Source organism: Eschrichtius robustus, chromosome 4, assembly GCF_028021215.1.
Source record: "Eschrichtius robustus isolate mEscRob2 chromosome 4, mEscRob2.pri, whole genome shotgun sequence".
Taxonomy (NCBI): domain Eukaryota; kingdom Metazoa; phylum Chordata; class Mammalia; order Artiodactyla; family Eschrichtiidae; genus Eschrichtius; species Eschrichtius robustus.
Genome location: NC_090827.1, coordinates 105,761,229 through 105,777,420, shown reverse-complemented (window position 1 = coordinate 105,777,420; position 16,192 = coordinate 105,761,229).

Genomic DNA, 16,192 nt, shown 5'->3' with positions numbered 1-16,192 from the left:
TACCAGGAAATGATCCACGATAGGAATCAAGTGCATATAGGAACCATAACTGCAATCACTAAAAGTATAAAGTCCTGGGGACAGAGATGGGGAAACACAATGTACCAAACTCTAAAAACCTGTAACAACGAGCTCGACTGTTTGAGTAATTGCTATATGCTGGGCATTTCCCAAAGCTTTCTATTTATATTATTTTATATAATTTTTAAAACAAATATATAGATACTTGTGCACATTTATAGATAGGAAAACAAAGCCAGTACTAACAAGTGAATGATTTACCCAAAGCCATTGGCTAGATGAGAATATGAAACCGTCTTTTTTGAACTCCAGGTACTTTGCACTATGCTACTTTGCTTTCTCATGGTAAATGAGGTTTGGTTGAAAGACAAAATTATACACGTTTTAATCTCCTTTCTCGTTTTAATTTTATTATACTGACTTTAATATTTTAAATCTGCTTTGAACTATAAGAAAACAGCATATTCATTACTAGATGCAAGATTCCAGCCTTAGTTTGCAGAGCTTCCTCTTACTGAATGGTACATTCTGAGTCACACTGGAGCTTGTTTTTAACAGCTTTAGCTCAGATTGTCTCTCTGTCTTTCTAGAGCATCACCTGAACACAAGCCCATAGTTAACAATTAACCCAGAAGTTTCAGGTTTTTGTTTGTTTGGTTTTTTTTTTTGGCCACGCCATGTGGCCTATGGGATCTTAGTTCCCCAGCCAGGGATCGAACCTGTGCCCCCTGCAGGGGAGGCACAGAGTCTTAACCACTGGACCGCCAGGGAAGTCCTGGAGAAGTTTCACTTTTGAGGGGAAATGTGCACTAGACTTTTTGAGATGGGATTTTGAATCTACGCAGGGACATGTAATACTCTTTTCCACAAAGTTGTTTTTTTGTTTTTTTTTTTTAAATTTTATTTATTTATTTATTTATGGCTGTGTTGGGTCTTCGTTTCTGTGCGAGGGCTTTCTCTAGTTGCGGCGAGCGGGGGTCACTCTTCATCGCGGTTCGCGGGCCTCTCACTGTTGCGGCCTCTCCTGTTGCGGAGCACAGGCTCCAGACGTGCAGGCTCAGTAGTTGTGGCTCACGGGCCCAGCTGCTCCGCAGCATGTGGGATCTTCCCAGACCAGGGCTCGAACCCTTGTCCCCTGCATTGGCAGGCAGATTCTCAACCACTGCGCCACCAGGGAAGCCCTCCACAAAGTTTTTAATAAAAACTAGTGATATGTTAGGATCATTGTTTCTAGAGGGCTCAGGAGTCAACATAATTATGTGGGCAGGATTTATTTGTACAGAGAATCCAATCAAACAGTCCTGAAAGGTATTAGTGGTAAGATCACTCAAAGTGAACTTAACTCTGGCATTAACACACAACTGTTCTAGAAGGAACTACACTTAATTTTAGATTGTGGTCAGTTTTTATTCATTCCTATATGCCAGAATATTTGTTGTGAGTGTGTTTATTGCTGCATACTTTTCTAGACCTTAAGAAAACAAGGCCCAGGGATTGTCATCAGTAAGCTGATGGAATCTTAGAGAAACAGAAGTAAACAGGTGATTACAATACAATTACCAACATGTGACTGTCAAAAGATAATCTGTTGGCAAATATTAAAACGGTAGTTCTATAAAAATAGAAGTAAACTTAGCAAAAAACAGTCTTGGGCCTTCCAGACTACTACCTGACAGAATCAGAATAGTTAGAAGTGTTTTGTTTCTCTTCATTGTCAACTGGCCATCACTCATGCAACCCTGAAAATTCAATAATTTAGTGTTAGTGCAGTCCATAAGAAAACAAGTCAATACATTCAGCCTAGTGTGTTCATGCATTTAATATTTGTTTTTTTTTTTTGCAAAATGCCAATAATTATTTTTGCAATATAAGTCATCTCACAACTTCTTTTATGTAGAATAGTCCTGAATAAACTAATGACCAAGCAGGGAAAAATAATGGGAAGTACCAAAGATCTAAAATAATTAAGAATCTTAGAGAGCTGGAATTAATAGGAATTCAAAGGGAACTTAAGGATTATTTTGTCTGACCCATTTATTAATTTGGTTTAAGCATTCCCTCTCAATGTCAAAGAAAGAAAAAAAGCTGTGTGTGTGTGTGTGTGTGTGACTTTGTAGTGGTGCCAGGTACTTTGCTAGGCATTCTGCGAGTTTAGAAGCTGAGGAAAAAGATGGGATAGTATGAACTTATGGAGAGAAGGCAGGTACATAGATGCAAAGATATGACCTCTATCCCCAAGGAATATAGAGTTGAGTGGGTACATTACAACTGAATAAGTAGTATACCATAAAGAAGGATACAGTAATAAGCTAATTGGATTGTTCGATGGAGGTTTAAAAGAGGGGAGAGAGTCAGTCTGAGGTCATCTGGTAAAGCTTTATAAGTTATATGGAATAAAAATAAAAACTAGCATGTTTAGGATTTTCTTTGTCCTTCCAAACTATCTTTTTTATTGACAAGTATGAAAGCAAATTTGTGTTGTGCTACTACTTATTTTATAACATTATAAAAAACTGCTTTGAATAATGTAGACTTAGTATTTTTAGGGTTTCTTTGTGTATTGTCATTTGGTGGAAATGTATTTTCTCATTTTTAATAGTTTTTGTTTATTTTTATTCATAATCTTAGCGTGAGACGTCAAACAAAAATGCGTAATAATTGAAAATTCCAGATAGTATAGATAGGTTATATAGGTAGGTATAGGTGTAGTAAAGTTGTATCTAGGATAGACAGAAAGAGATAAAGAATAGATATAACAAAGTGGAGAGAGGGGGAGAGAAAGAGAGAGCGAAAGGAAGAAAGAAAGAGATTGAGATGTAGAGATCCCACTAACATCTTCATTGTGTTTACTATGTGCAGGGCATTATTCTGCATGCATTATGTAGATCAACTCCTTAATTCTCTTAACAGTTCTATGAAGTAAATACTATTATTAGCCCAGACTTACAGCTGAAGAAACCAAAACAAAAACAAGTGTATTTGTTTTCTTTGGCTGATGCAACAAATAACCACAAATTAAGTGGTTTAAAACAATAGAATTTTATTCTCTTATGGTTCTGGAGGCCAGAAGCCCCAAACCAGTATCGTTGGGCTGATATTCAGGTGTCATCAGAATTGCACTTCTTCCCCAGGCTCCAGGGGAGAATCGTTCCTTGACTTTTCCAGTTTCTGGTGGCCCTTTCAGCATGCCTTGCCTCGTGACTGCATCACTCCAATCCCCGCCTTCATCTTCAGATTGCCTTCTCCTTTGTGTGTGTGTCTCTCCTCTCTCTCTGTCTGTACCAAATTTCCCTCTGCCTCTTTTATAAGGAAGGACCCTGTGATTACACTTACTGCCCACAGGGAAAATCCAAGATAAACCCCATCTCAAGACACTTAATCACATCTGTAAAAACCCTTTTTCCTTATTGGGCAACAATTACAGTTTCCAGTAATTAGGAACTGGTATATTTGGGTAATTTTATTCAGCCTACTACAAAAGGTTAGGTATTTTATAAAAAGATCACACAGCTTGTATTTGTAGAAACTCTCAGGTGCTCAGTGCATAAACCCCATATATCAGTAATTCTGTTACTATCCACCATTCATTACTGATTTCTAAATATGTTGCTGAGTGTAAACTAATTATAAGAGAATGGAATGTTTTAGTTTTATAATAAATTAGATCTAAACTTTAACCATTTCATTAAAGTTTTATATTCTTCAAGATCCACTTTCGCCTCAGAGCAATTTGTTTCTCATTATATATTTTAAACTTTATATGATATCACTTTTATGTGGAATCTAAAAAAATGATACAAATGAACTTATTTACAAAACAGAAATAGACTCACAGACATAGAAAGCAAGCTTGTGGTTACCAAAGGGGAAAGGGGGTGGGGGAGGGATAAATTAGGAGTTTGGGATTAACAGATACAAACTGCTATACATTAAATAAGGAGCAAAGATTTACTGTAAAGCACAGGGATATATTCAATATCTTATAATTACCTATAATGGAAAATAATCTGCAAAAATATATATACCTGAATCACTTTGCTGTACACCTGAGACTAACACAACATTGCAAATCAACTATACTAAAATAAAAAAGTAAAAATTAATAAATTTTATTTCAAAGTTTAAATGGTCTAAAAAGGGCACCGACAGTGACGGTGAAAAACAGGTACCGATGCCTGCCCACCTCAAAAATCAGTGTTTGAGCCCTGCTATGACACTACTACAGAGTAATAAAAAAATCAGAATGTGTTTTAATTTTGTGAACTTTATCTCAAATGCACATTTTGTTTCTAACAGCAAGCTCTTGCTTGCTTACCTTATGAATAATTACCTCAAGTGTTTTAAGATTTAAAAAAAATTTCTTATCCACCTTATAATAATGTAAGGAAAGCTTACAGAATAATAATGTTTTCATCAAAATAATCCAGCGAATTACAGAAACAAATCTATCAGTGTCATACCAATGATTTTTGTTGTTATGCACTTAAAATATATTATTTGGGGATATTTTAATACTGATTTTCCACAAGCCCAGTGAAACTACCTCAAAGACGAACTAGATGCTTCCATCAACCCCTTGCTGTAGAGGAGTATTACAAAACCTACTGTTGAAGTTATTTGAATTCCTTAGTGACAGTGCTGCAATGAAAGTCAGAGTACAAACTTAGTTAATTTTATTCTGTGTAGGCAGTCTGATATTAATTATAAGGTATAGTATAACTACCACTTTCTGGCTGAATTGCATAATCAACTGAATAATAATTTGAATATATTTAAGAATCCAGTTTTGTGTTAAATTTTTTGAAATGTTAAGGTCCATGAATTTTATGATTATATAAATAGATATATGTGTATTTATATACACATATGATTATGTATATGTATATATGCACATGATTATATAATATACTTTCATAAATAATTATGTATATATATTATAGTTGTGTGTATATATATACATATATGTGTATGTGTGTATATATACATATATATGTGCATACATATATCTCAATATATATGCTTGTACTCAGTAATATTCAGTGAAGTTTCAAATAATATTTAGAGAAAACTTTTGAGCACAACACAAGCTGAGTGTCAGCGTGGAGTCCTGAAAATAGGATGTACTAGAGTTCTAAGTGTAGGATTTATTTTCTGGCTCTCCATCAGTTACTGGCTATGGAATCATCAGCAACTTTTCTGACTTCTCTGAAGTTCAGTTTCCTCCTCTACAAAATAGTGAGACCATTGACACCTATCTCATGTAATTGTTAAATTAGTTTAAATAAAATAAGAAATGCTTTCTATATTGCATGGCACCTTGCAAGTGTTTTCTATCTAAACTATAAATGCATAACGGTCTTTTCATTGAGGCAAGTCCCCTACATATGTGAGAGTCCCAAACCTAAACAAGATGGATATGTTGGTGGAGTAGGAGCCCCAAGACCCATCCTCTGTCCTCACCCATTACTTCTGACCCAACTCCTACACTGAACACCTGCATAGAAACCCAGAAGTGCAGTGTGAACACTATTGATTGGTGGAAGTAAAATTACAAATACGCACTATATCATCTGTACCTAAAGATGCATGTTTCAGTTCTTCTCTCTCTCCATAGGACATAGAAATATAAGGGCTCTCCTAACATTTCAGGGACCAGGGGCAAAGGACAAATAGAGGGCCACTATTATATGTCTAAATAGTTATAATTGAAGCTAAAATTCCATTAAATAAAATATATCTTCCCTCCTATACAGACACACGTACTTTCAAAATGACCTCGTAAGCCAGACTCAGATTAAGAATTTCAAAGTCCTTGGAGTTCTGGCCTCTTGTTCCTGACCCCTAGTATATCCTCCTTCTCTTCCCACTTCCAAGGTTATCCCATATCACAATGGGCTATGTACACATGCAAGATGAACACACCGAAGTTTCATGCACTCCTCACAGCGAAAGGGCACACTTCCATCTTTTATACAAGTTTAAGTGGAGAAGGAGGTTCATAATCTTGGCATAGGTTTTTCTGATGCTGCTTTTGTTACATCTGAGGGGTCTGTATTGATTCAGCCATCTTTGTCCTCTCAGTTGCTCCTAGTAATTGAAATTGCACTTTTGACTGACCTTTCACAAGGAAATGGAAATCCTGTAGACAAAATGGAGAGAGCCTTTGATTTTCAACTGTTGGTGATGTATTTGGGTGTAAGTATTAATCAGCTTGAACTGAAGTAAAAAAAAAAAGCACAGACTGAATGGTGTAAACAATATAAATTTCTTTTCTCACAGTTTTTGAGAGGCTGGAAGTCTGATATCAAAGTGCCAACAGGGCTGGTTTCTCCTGAGGCTTGTCTCCTTGTCTTGTAGCTGTCTGCCTTTTGCTGTGCCCTCAAAAGGACTTTTCTTTGCACATGTGCACTCCTGGTGTCTCTTCTACTTATAAGGACACCAATCTTATTGTATTAGGGGCCCACCCTTATGACCTCATTCAACATTAATTATCTCTTAAGACCCTATCTCTAAATAAAGTCATACTGGGGGTTTTACTTATATCATTTAATTAATTCTTTGTACAACTATATAAAGATGGTATAGTCTTCCTAACTGATAAAGGAGGAATCTGAGTTTAAGTAAATTGCTCAGGAATATTTAAGCCAAATATTATGTGACGCGATCACTTTGCCTTCTAGTAGATCCAATGCAGGTAGACTGGGATCTTTCTTTCTGCCCAGAGTTGCCTGAGGCAAAGTGGAAAGAGTACATTGCACTACAGAATTTATTATTTGCACTACAAGTTCCTACTAATGCTTTAAATCAATAGTAGCAGAGACATCCCCAAAGAACTGAACACTCCTGTATTCCTGAATTCACAATTCTGGAACTTTCTCTAATAGAGAGTAGTTTGGCAGAAATTTAGGTAATGTTTATGTTTTAACCACTTGATTCTATGGAGTGACATTTATCATAAAGGATTTGGTCCTGCTGACTTTGGTTTATTGTTCTTTTCACTAATTCCCGCCACTCCTTGATGAACATGTGAAGGCTTCCTAGAATGCAGTCAGGGAAAATGAAATCCCAATAAAGGTGATCACAATAATTAACAAATGAGGAAAGCCCACAGAACAGAAATTGACTGAGAATATTTGTTCTTTTTTGGCAGTATTCTGAATTCTAATCACAATATTCCATCATTGCTGATCAATAAGAAAAAGGGTGCAACTTGTCTCTGCTCTTAAAAACCCTTCTCTTCTTCAGAAGCTAGTCGCAGAGCCAAGCACTGGCTGCAGAAAACATTACTTGCTGCATCATCTTGCTCCCTCGGGGCTCCAGATGCAGTTCTATTGGCCGTGTTGGAGTTGCCTCTGGGACTAGGTTTTTGGAGAATGTTGCTCTTCTGATTTGTCTAGAACATCTTTCTTCCGGGAAGCTGTTTTCCTTTAACGAAACTTCAGTTTTCATTTGTGATCTAGGAAAAATGAAAGTAAAAATTCCTTTGAGCTATTTTCATATCCTACAAATATAAAGCATGTCAAATATGTTAAGGAAGGAATAGTCTTTATTCAATATTCCATAGCTAAAAATTATGACACTATAAGTAATCATGTAAAATATTGTTTCAAAAATTTTAAATATTTTACTACATACAATTTCACCATTAGAGATAGATTAAATAATAAGAATAATGCATGTTTGGGGAGTGTTTTTTTAATGAACATTACCACTACTTGTCAAATAACGTTTCATGAACATTATTATTATTACTTAGCATATGACATCAGAAAACTCTCCATTTCTCTATTGTTTAACAAATTGTTTCTTATTTTTGTTATTTTTATAATACCTGAGCATCAAAATAATCTTCATAAGGAAGAATAAGATATCTGAGTAACCTCTGGATATTAGGAACAATAGGATGTTGAATTAATAGTTGAAATTATATAAATAGATCCAACATGGACATGTTTTATTGGCCTCCAAAGTAAGCTAAATTATCATAATGAATAAACTATTTAAATTTTGTTAAATAGACCATTTACAATTTTTATATAGGAGATGGGGAGATGGGTTGAGTGGGCAGAATGTGGAGAATAAAAACATAAATCGTGTGGTACATAGTATAGAAACAATAATGCCAGAGCACCAGTCATGAAACCTTTATAGATATCAGGCATAACCGAATTTGCTGGTCATTTCTGGAGAGAGATTTTTCAGGCCTAATAAAGTAAGAGTATTCAGATGGGATTGAGGTAGTTTATATCTGGCCATGGGCTTAGTCCAAACTAAGCCTGGACAAAGGCAGACTGCGTTGTCCTATATTCCTTGCCATTTGGTTTGCTAGCTAGTGATTACATCTTCTCTCCACCCCAGTACTCTGAGTTAAATTTTATCTAAGGTTCTCTTTGTATTTCTGACACAATTAGATAGCTAGAACAGTGATTTGTGTAGCTTTGATATTTTTGTGCACCAAGATGTCATGAAGGTCAGGGCACTGGAAACATTCATAAAAAAATAATTGTTGCTCTGAAAATTAATGTACGTGTATATGTTTGAAAGGGGATGATGTTGGAGTGGGAAGGCCTTGCTGGATGGGCAGTGATTACATGGGATTTGGGATTTGATGTCCAGGGCAGGGGTTTGATGTGGGAGGTCAGTGAGAACTATGCTGAATATATGAGAGTTGGGGAGGACTGATGCCAAATGCCATAAGCTCATGTATGTGCTCCCTACACATACACACACACACACACAGGTTTATAAGGTGAAGTACAGAATATAAGCTTTGCTGGCAGGTAGACCTTGATTCATGACTGAGATCCATCACAAAGTCATTTGAACACTTACAGTTTCAATTTCCTCACCTGTGAAAGGAGGTTACAAACCCTTATTTCTGAGGATTGTCATAAGGACTAAATTAAAAAATAGACATGTGTAACGTTTCCAGTGGAATTTCTGTCACAAAGCAAGTGCCCAGTCAATGATACCTACATGTATGGTTTCAACAATTGGAGCTTTGTCTAAATTAACTAAATTAAGCTCAATCTGACACAACATACCATATATTCCCAGGAATATGTGGGCTCAATTAATTCCTCTAAGATTTTGCAGCCGAGATTAGTTTCTGCACTAAGTTTCTACAGGCACTTAGAAATCGTTTGGCTGTAGATAGGCAGGAAAGTGGGGTGGTTTGCAGGTGTGCAGCAGATTATATTTTCCAAATATGGTCACAGTATTGTCTCCCCTCCTGAAATGTGATCTGTAACTCCCCATTAAGAAGAGGTGATTCCAATCATTCCTGACATCCAATTTATTCCTGACTTCCTGTAGTTTATATGTTCATCCCTAACTTGAGTTCTGGAAGTCAGCATACCACTATCCCCTAATTTTTCCTCTAAAATCATTACAATTAAGCTTCTTTTACCTACAGCAAAGAGTGCTATCACTGCCAAGGACCTGCAGAGTGCCTTATACTTAGCACTCAACCTAACAATGAGGAGATAGCTTGTATTTTATACTACTTATGCACTTGCAAGATATTATCTTTTTTTCATTATTCATCTTCTCATAAATTTTTCAAACTCTGTTATTATGTAGATTTTTCCCCAGCATTTTCACATAGTTAATGTAACCTTAACACTGATGTTCAGGAAAATTTGGAACCAAAAAGTAATATTTTGATTTCTTCAGATACTTTGAAGGGCTTAAATATGTAAGTGAATAGTACCAGAATTCATCATTTTCTCAAGAAGTAATTTTGAAATATGCTTTACAAAAATGTTGCGTAAGGAATGTCAAACCACAATACATGTGTTTTATGAAAATGCTGAAACGTCTGTTTTTAGATGAATGATGGTTAAAAATTGATTAGAATATCATAGTCTCTTCAAAGCACTTCAGATTGTCTTCACGTAAATTTACTCCTTTGTTTCTCGTGACAGGGCTTTTCTCCTCTTCCCTTTTACACATGAAATAGTAGTGAAGCCCAGAAAATTAAGTGACTAAAGTACCCAGAAGCCAGACCACAAAGCTGGGTTGGGTGATTGCTTGGATTTGAACCTCTATGTTTTACCCTTACGTCCAGTGTACAGTATATTGACCTTCAGTGATACTGACACATTCATTCAGCAAGCATTTATTGGATACATACTATAGAAAAGGTGCTAAGAATCCATTGTAATGTGGCAAATCTTAAATTTTTCATCATGGTCTTTTCAATGTAATGAATTAGATAATGGCACTTATAAGTAATAATTTAAAATGTAACAGTTCCTCAAATACTAAACATAGAATTACCATAGGATCCAGCAATTCTATTTCTGCATATATACAAAAAAGAGTTCAAAGCATCGACTCAGAGATATCTGAACACCAATCTTCATAGCAGCACTATTCACAAGATCCAGAAGCTAGACACAACCCAAGTGCCCACTGGCAGATAAATGGATAAACGAAATGTGGAATACGTATACAATGGAATGTTCTTCAGTTCTAAAAAGGAAGGAGATTCTGGCACATGCCACGGCATGGAGGAAACTTGAAGACATTATAGTGAGTGAAATAAGCCTGCCACAAAGGTAAATATTAAATGATTCTTCTTATATGGAGTTCCTACAGTAATTTTTAACTCTATGTCTGATATCTACAGTAAATCTTCTATTTTCTTTTTTTTCCCTTGTTTTCAAGATTGGTTTAATTCTGTAATGGTGTCTTTTACGTAGTTATCTAGAACCAGGAAATTCTTAAGTTCACCTTAAATTTTCTAAATAAGTCTAAAAGAAAGTTTTATAATTTCAGGTAAGCAAATAGACTTTTATAAAGCTCTCCAAAGGACATACAAAGCCATAACTTTAGAAATTTTCCTACCAGGCAGTATCTATATTCTAAATACGCTCAAGTGGAAAATAATTTTCATATCTTATTTAGAGAAAGAGAGATGTTAAAGTTTAGGTTTGCAAAGATTATTCACAAATGTCCACTTAGTATGAATACTTTATAAAATTAGTTTATCACATTTGAAAGCTATATCTATATATTTTTGATGAAATAAACTCTTGGGTAACAATTTCTTTTGTTTATTGATAGTCTATATCCCTCTAGTAGCAGAAAAGAATCATAAAAGTATTTAAATGTATTTATGATAAATCCAAGGGTTTTTTCTCCTTCCAGCTGACAGGAGGAAAGTATTTTCCTGGGCTCTGACAGACAACCTCAAAAAATATACATAAAAACCTGAGAAACACACAGGAAAATGATGCATATTTTCCTGCTGCTTAGTTAGTTTGAGCATGAGTCAGAGGTCAAAAAGCAAGAGGAAAATCTCTTTCATTGGCTGGGATAGTGTTATGAAAAGTCACAACTATGTGGACGCTTATAGACGCTGTATTTGAAAATAAACATTCAATTGCAGTGGTCTTGTTTTGGTACTGGGTATCACATTAGGAAAATGGCATAACTCACTGCTCAATGAGTCATGTAGATCGGTCAAAAGAGGTAAATGTAAGCCTGTGGTAGGGAAACAGCCCATTTTATAGGGATGAAATTGTTGTTTCTTACGGTTGACAACTGGTGGTATCAGAATCATAAAAGAAAAACAATATATCCATTTTACCTTAGCTTGTAAAGTGTGCGTCTAAATCGTTATTGGAAGTGCATTTTGTTTTTTATACCTGGCCTGTGAGGTAGGTAGAGCAAACCTGGAAACAAAGACAAAAGGATTTGTCTGAGATCCTAAAATTTGAAGTGTAAAATATAGAGCATCAGTTTTGGAATTAAAACGAGCCTTCCATTTGTCTTTCAAGTTTGCAATTTGTGTTTGTTGAGCACCTACTAGAGGCAAAACAGTGAATTTGGTGCTTGAGAAACAGTAACAGCCAAGAAACAAAGTCTGAAATTCTAGCAGCTGCAAAGTCTATTAAGTGAGAACAAAATATATATATTTTTAATATAAGTATACAATTTGATAAGATTTTTCATGGGAAATTTACAGCATTGTACAGGATGCTAAGTGGAAATACATCAAATATAATCTGGTATTGTACTTTTCCTAGGATTGTTGAAGGATCATCTACAGGTAGTCTTATAGAAGAAAAGAGAATGACATCTCAGATGGAAATATAGCATGCTCAAAGGCATATAGAGAAAAGAGACCATGGCCTGCAGGGAGCAGAGAAAAATTGACATGGCCAGATTATAAAATGTGTGTTTTGATATGATATGTTGGTGATCGGAGGTCAGTATGGCTAAAATCATAAAAAGCCCTTCTGTTTCCACATCTACCAATTGGAGATTTTAGTGGATATGCTGATACACTGATCAGACATGCTGGCTTCAGTAATAAAACATAGATTTACCCAACTGCTGGAATATCAGTGGCTTACAGCTCTCAGCTGATTTTCTGGGGATTCGCCTCTTCATCCATGGTCAAGCCTCTAGGCAATTATCCTCAATATGGAAGAGTACAGCCCAGGTCCTCTTGCTTCTATTTGGGACAACTCTGAGAGGCCATCTCAGCTCCAAAATTCCCTCTAGAATTGGCTGAGGGTGTCATTGTGACTGAGCTTGCCATACTCTCCTGCCCAATCCTGCTTCCCCATTCTCACATAGATATCGATCTCTAGTACTCTCCAACAAACTCCCAAAACACAAATCTATCTCAGTGTATTTTCCAAGGGTCCTAACCGCTTTTCCCAGGGTTGTTAAAAATATATAGAAAAAATAAATGTGATAAAAACATTTCCCCTATATGAAACACTTCGTGAACACTAACTATAAAATCAACTATTATGTAAAACAGCTATTAACTGTGGATAGCTGCAGAGGCTATAATGGCTGGGATATCAAAGGCAAACTATAGAGTATTAAGTCCAAACTTTTCAGCTAAACTTAGCATATTTTTATGAAACCTTTAATAAAAGTTAGCAAAATAATGCTTGCACATGGTTAAAAAATGAAATTGCATAGAAAGGCCTATGATAAAAGAATAACCTCCTATCTGAGCCCCTACCACCAACATAGCCACTATATACCCACTGTCCAACATTTCAAGTCTTGGTTACAATCATTCTTAACAATTTTTTGTGTGTTTATTCTCCTGAAGTTTCCTTTCAAATGCTAAATTATATATTTACTACCGTTTATTGATTATCAACTTAATACGTTGTCTCTTAACTTTCAGTTTCAAAAATTGAAGGTTTTGCTCACACCGTCTTCCATTTACTTGTCCACTCCAAACTTCTGATTGTTAAACTTTTAATACTTTAGGGAAATTGTTACCTTTAAATGATATGAATTGTTTTGTAGTTCTAGGTTGTGTCTCTTGACTTGATATGATGTTAGACAAGGATAATAGCATATGTCTCTTCCTCTTACTTCCTTCTATATTTATCTACATTTTTGGTACCTTTATGTCTTAATTGACAAGGTCCAAAAATACTCAGTAACCAAAATTCAGTCCTTTACCCCACAAACACCAACAAAGTTTACATTTTTGTGACTTGTTCAACATTGTACACTACTTAACAAAGTATAGTGTTTCAGTGAACGTTTGTTTTACTACAGCCTCGATCTAGTAACCTTAATGCCATTGTGAGAAACACATCCCAGGTAGCAGATCAAGTAGCTCTCTTTTCTTACCCTCTAATGATTGCTCAAAATAATGCCACATTTTGGATAGCTTATTATGTTGAAGATACATGTCTCTGCTTCACAAAATTTTCCTTTCCTCTCTTGGTCTCTAAGCTCCGGCATGCGTATGCCTCGTAACAGTTACGTCAGCCCCAAATTTAAGTGAGATTTCCTTTCCAGACACTTCTCTTGTGTTTACCTATTCTGTGGTTTCTCTACCATGGCACTATTCACATTTGGGGCTGTATAATGTGTTGCTGTGGGGGGCTGTCCTGTGCATTGCAGGATCTTTAGCGGCATCCCTGGCTTCTACCTCCTAGATGCCAAGAGCATACTCCCTTCCCCAGCTGCGACAACCAAGAATGTCTGCAGACATTGCCAAACGTCATCTGGGCTTTAAAATCATCCCCAGTTGAAAACAACTGATCAGTACCAATTAGTTATATAACTTAATTTACCATATGTGTGTTTTCAAAACTGACAGAGCTGAAGAGGCTTCCCTTTGGTGAGTCTCTTGTTACTTGCCTAGTCCTTTGGACTGGTTCACAGGGAATGAGATAAAAGCTGTTTTCTTCTACAGGTCTTGTGTTGGGTGTATTTCTCTTTTGGAGAGATTGATGGACAGGCTGACATAATTACCAACAACACTAGCATGGTGATGAATATATTTTGCCAACTGAGAAAACTGAGTTGATGAGGCTAAATATAATTTGCAAGACCTGCCTCCTCACAAAAAGCCTTGACATTGATGTGATTCTAGTTGTGGGTACATGATTTCATCTTTGTGACCTCATTATAAATCATCATTCTGATGACAGCCATCAACTAACAATCAACAGGAAGGGTTTTAAACACAGAGACAAAGCAGAACACAATTAAAAAAAAAAAAAAAAAAACTTCAGCAACGGAAATAACACTTTCAGGATTTAATGGTCCTCATGGCACTAAAAGTCCCAGCTACTGAGCCTGCCCACCTCCCAACCAGCTTTTCAGGAATTAGAGAAGGAAAATCTGGATTGCATTTTAAGAATAGGAAATCTAACTTAATACCCTTAAATTTAAACCAGCAGACTTAGTGAATATGTTTTCCCAACCTTTAATTCTTCAATCAAGAGAAAACAGCATACTGGAAATCCGTAGAAGGCAAGTAACATTTTTTTTTAGTCCCTGCTAAGTCCAGATACTCAGAAAGAACTTTTAACCTGTCTAATCCTTTAATACTTACAGTGTTTATCATCCTCTCTCTTTCCCTCTTCCCTCAGAGAAGTGAAATAATTTGGTTCAAATCCATGTCTTCTGTTATCAGAACCCACTCTGCTACCCTGCCTTCAGTGAGGATGACCACTTCCCTTGGGAAAGAGATGATCTTTTATACTACACAGCAGCTCTGATGCGGAAGATGTAGCTGTTTCTCTTTTCTTATCTATTGAGAGGCATCCGTCATGCTCTTCTTCTAAAAGGAATGGGACATAAAGATTTCCAACTCTAATAAACTGCTACTGTTTGATTTTTGAGCCTTAATAAGTCCACTTAAGAAACTTATGAGAAATGGAATAATAACATTCCACTACAGTGCATGAAGTGTGCAAGAAAACTCATAAGCTCGTAAAGAGTGAGAATTTATACTTTTGATTCCAAAGAATTAACATCTATTTCCTGTCTGCCACCTAGATGCCAGACTTTGTGCTAGGAGTTTAAGATACAAAATTATAGAAGCATGATATCTGAATTAGTTTCCTAGAGCTGCAAATCACCAAAAATAAGGTGACTGAAAACAGCAGAATTTTTTCTATCACATTCTGCAGGTCAGGAGTCAGTAATCAAGGTGTCAGCAGCACCACACTCACTCTGAATGCTATAGGAAAGGATGCTTCCTTGCCTCCTCTAGCTTCCGGTGGCTCCAGACATTCCTTGGCTTGTGGCTGCATCTCTCTCATCTCTGCCTCTGTCTTGACATGACCTTCTCCTCTGTCTGTGTCTTTTCCTCTTCCGTCTGTTATAAGGACATGAATCATTGGATTTAGGGCACATCCAAGATGATCTCATCTTGAGATCCTTAACTTAATTACACCTACAAAGACTCTTTTTCTAAATCAGGCCAAACTCATGGGATCTCGGGTTTAGTGTGTAGACATAGTTTGGGGGCCACCATTCAACCCACTATAGTCTCTTATCTGGAAGAGTGGAAAAATTATATAGATTTTGTGACAGAAGTCTGTTTAGGAGATAATAAGGACACAAAGGAGTGAAACACAAACCTTCTGGAGGGATTCAAGAAAAGCTTCACAAATTTGTGAGCTTGGTCTTGAAACACAAGAAGAATGAAAATATAGAAGAATAAGTTTGGACTTCTTAAGCAGAACTAACACTCTGTATTCCATCACCTGCAGATGTATTTTGTTTGGCCCACACAATATTTGCCTACACAATGTTTAGATTAATTGAATGAGTTGCTAACATTTAAATCCTGGGACATGTCACAGGGTAATCTGGACATCCTACCTCTTTGGAAAAAGTAGAGTATCTGGCAAATTTGATCTATATTAGTGCATGACAGAAA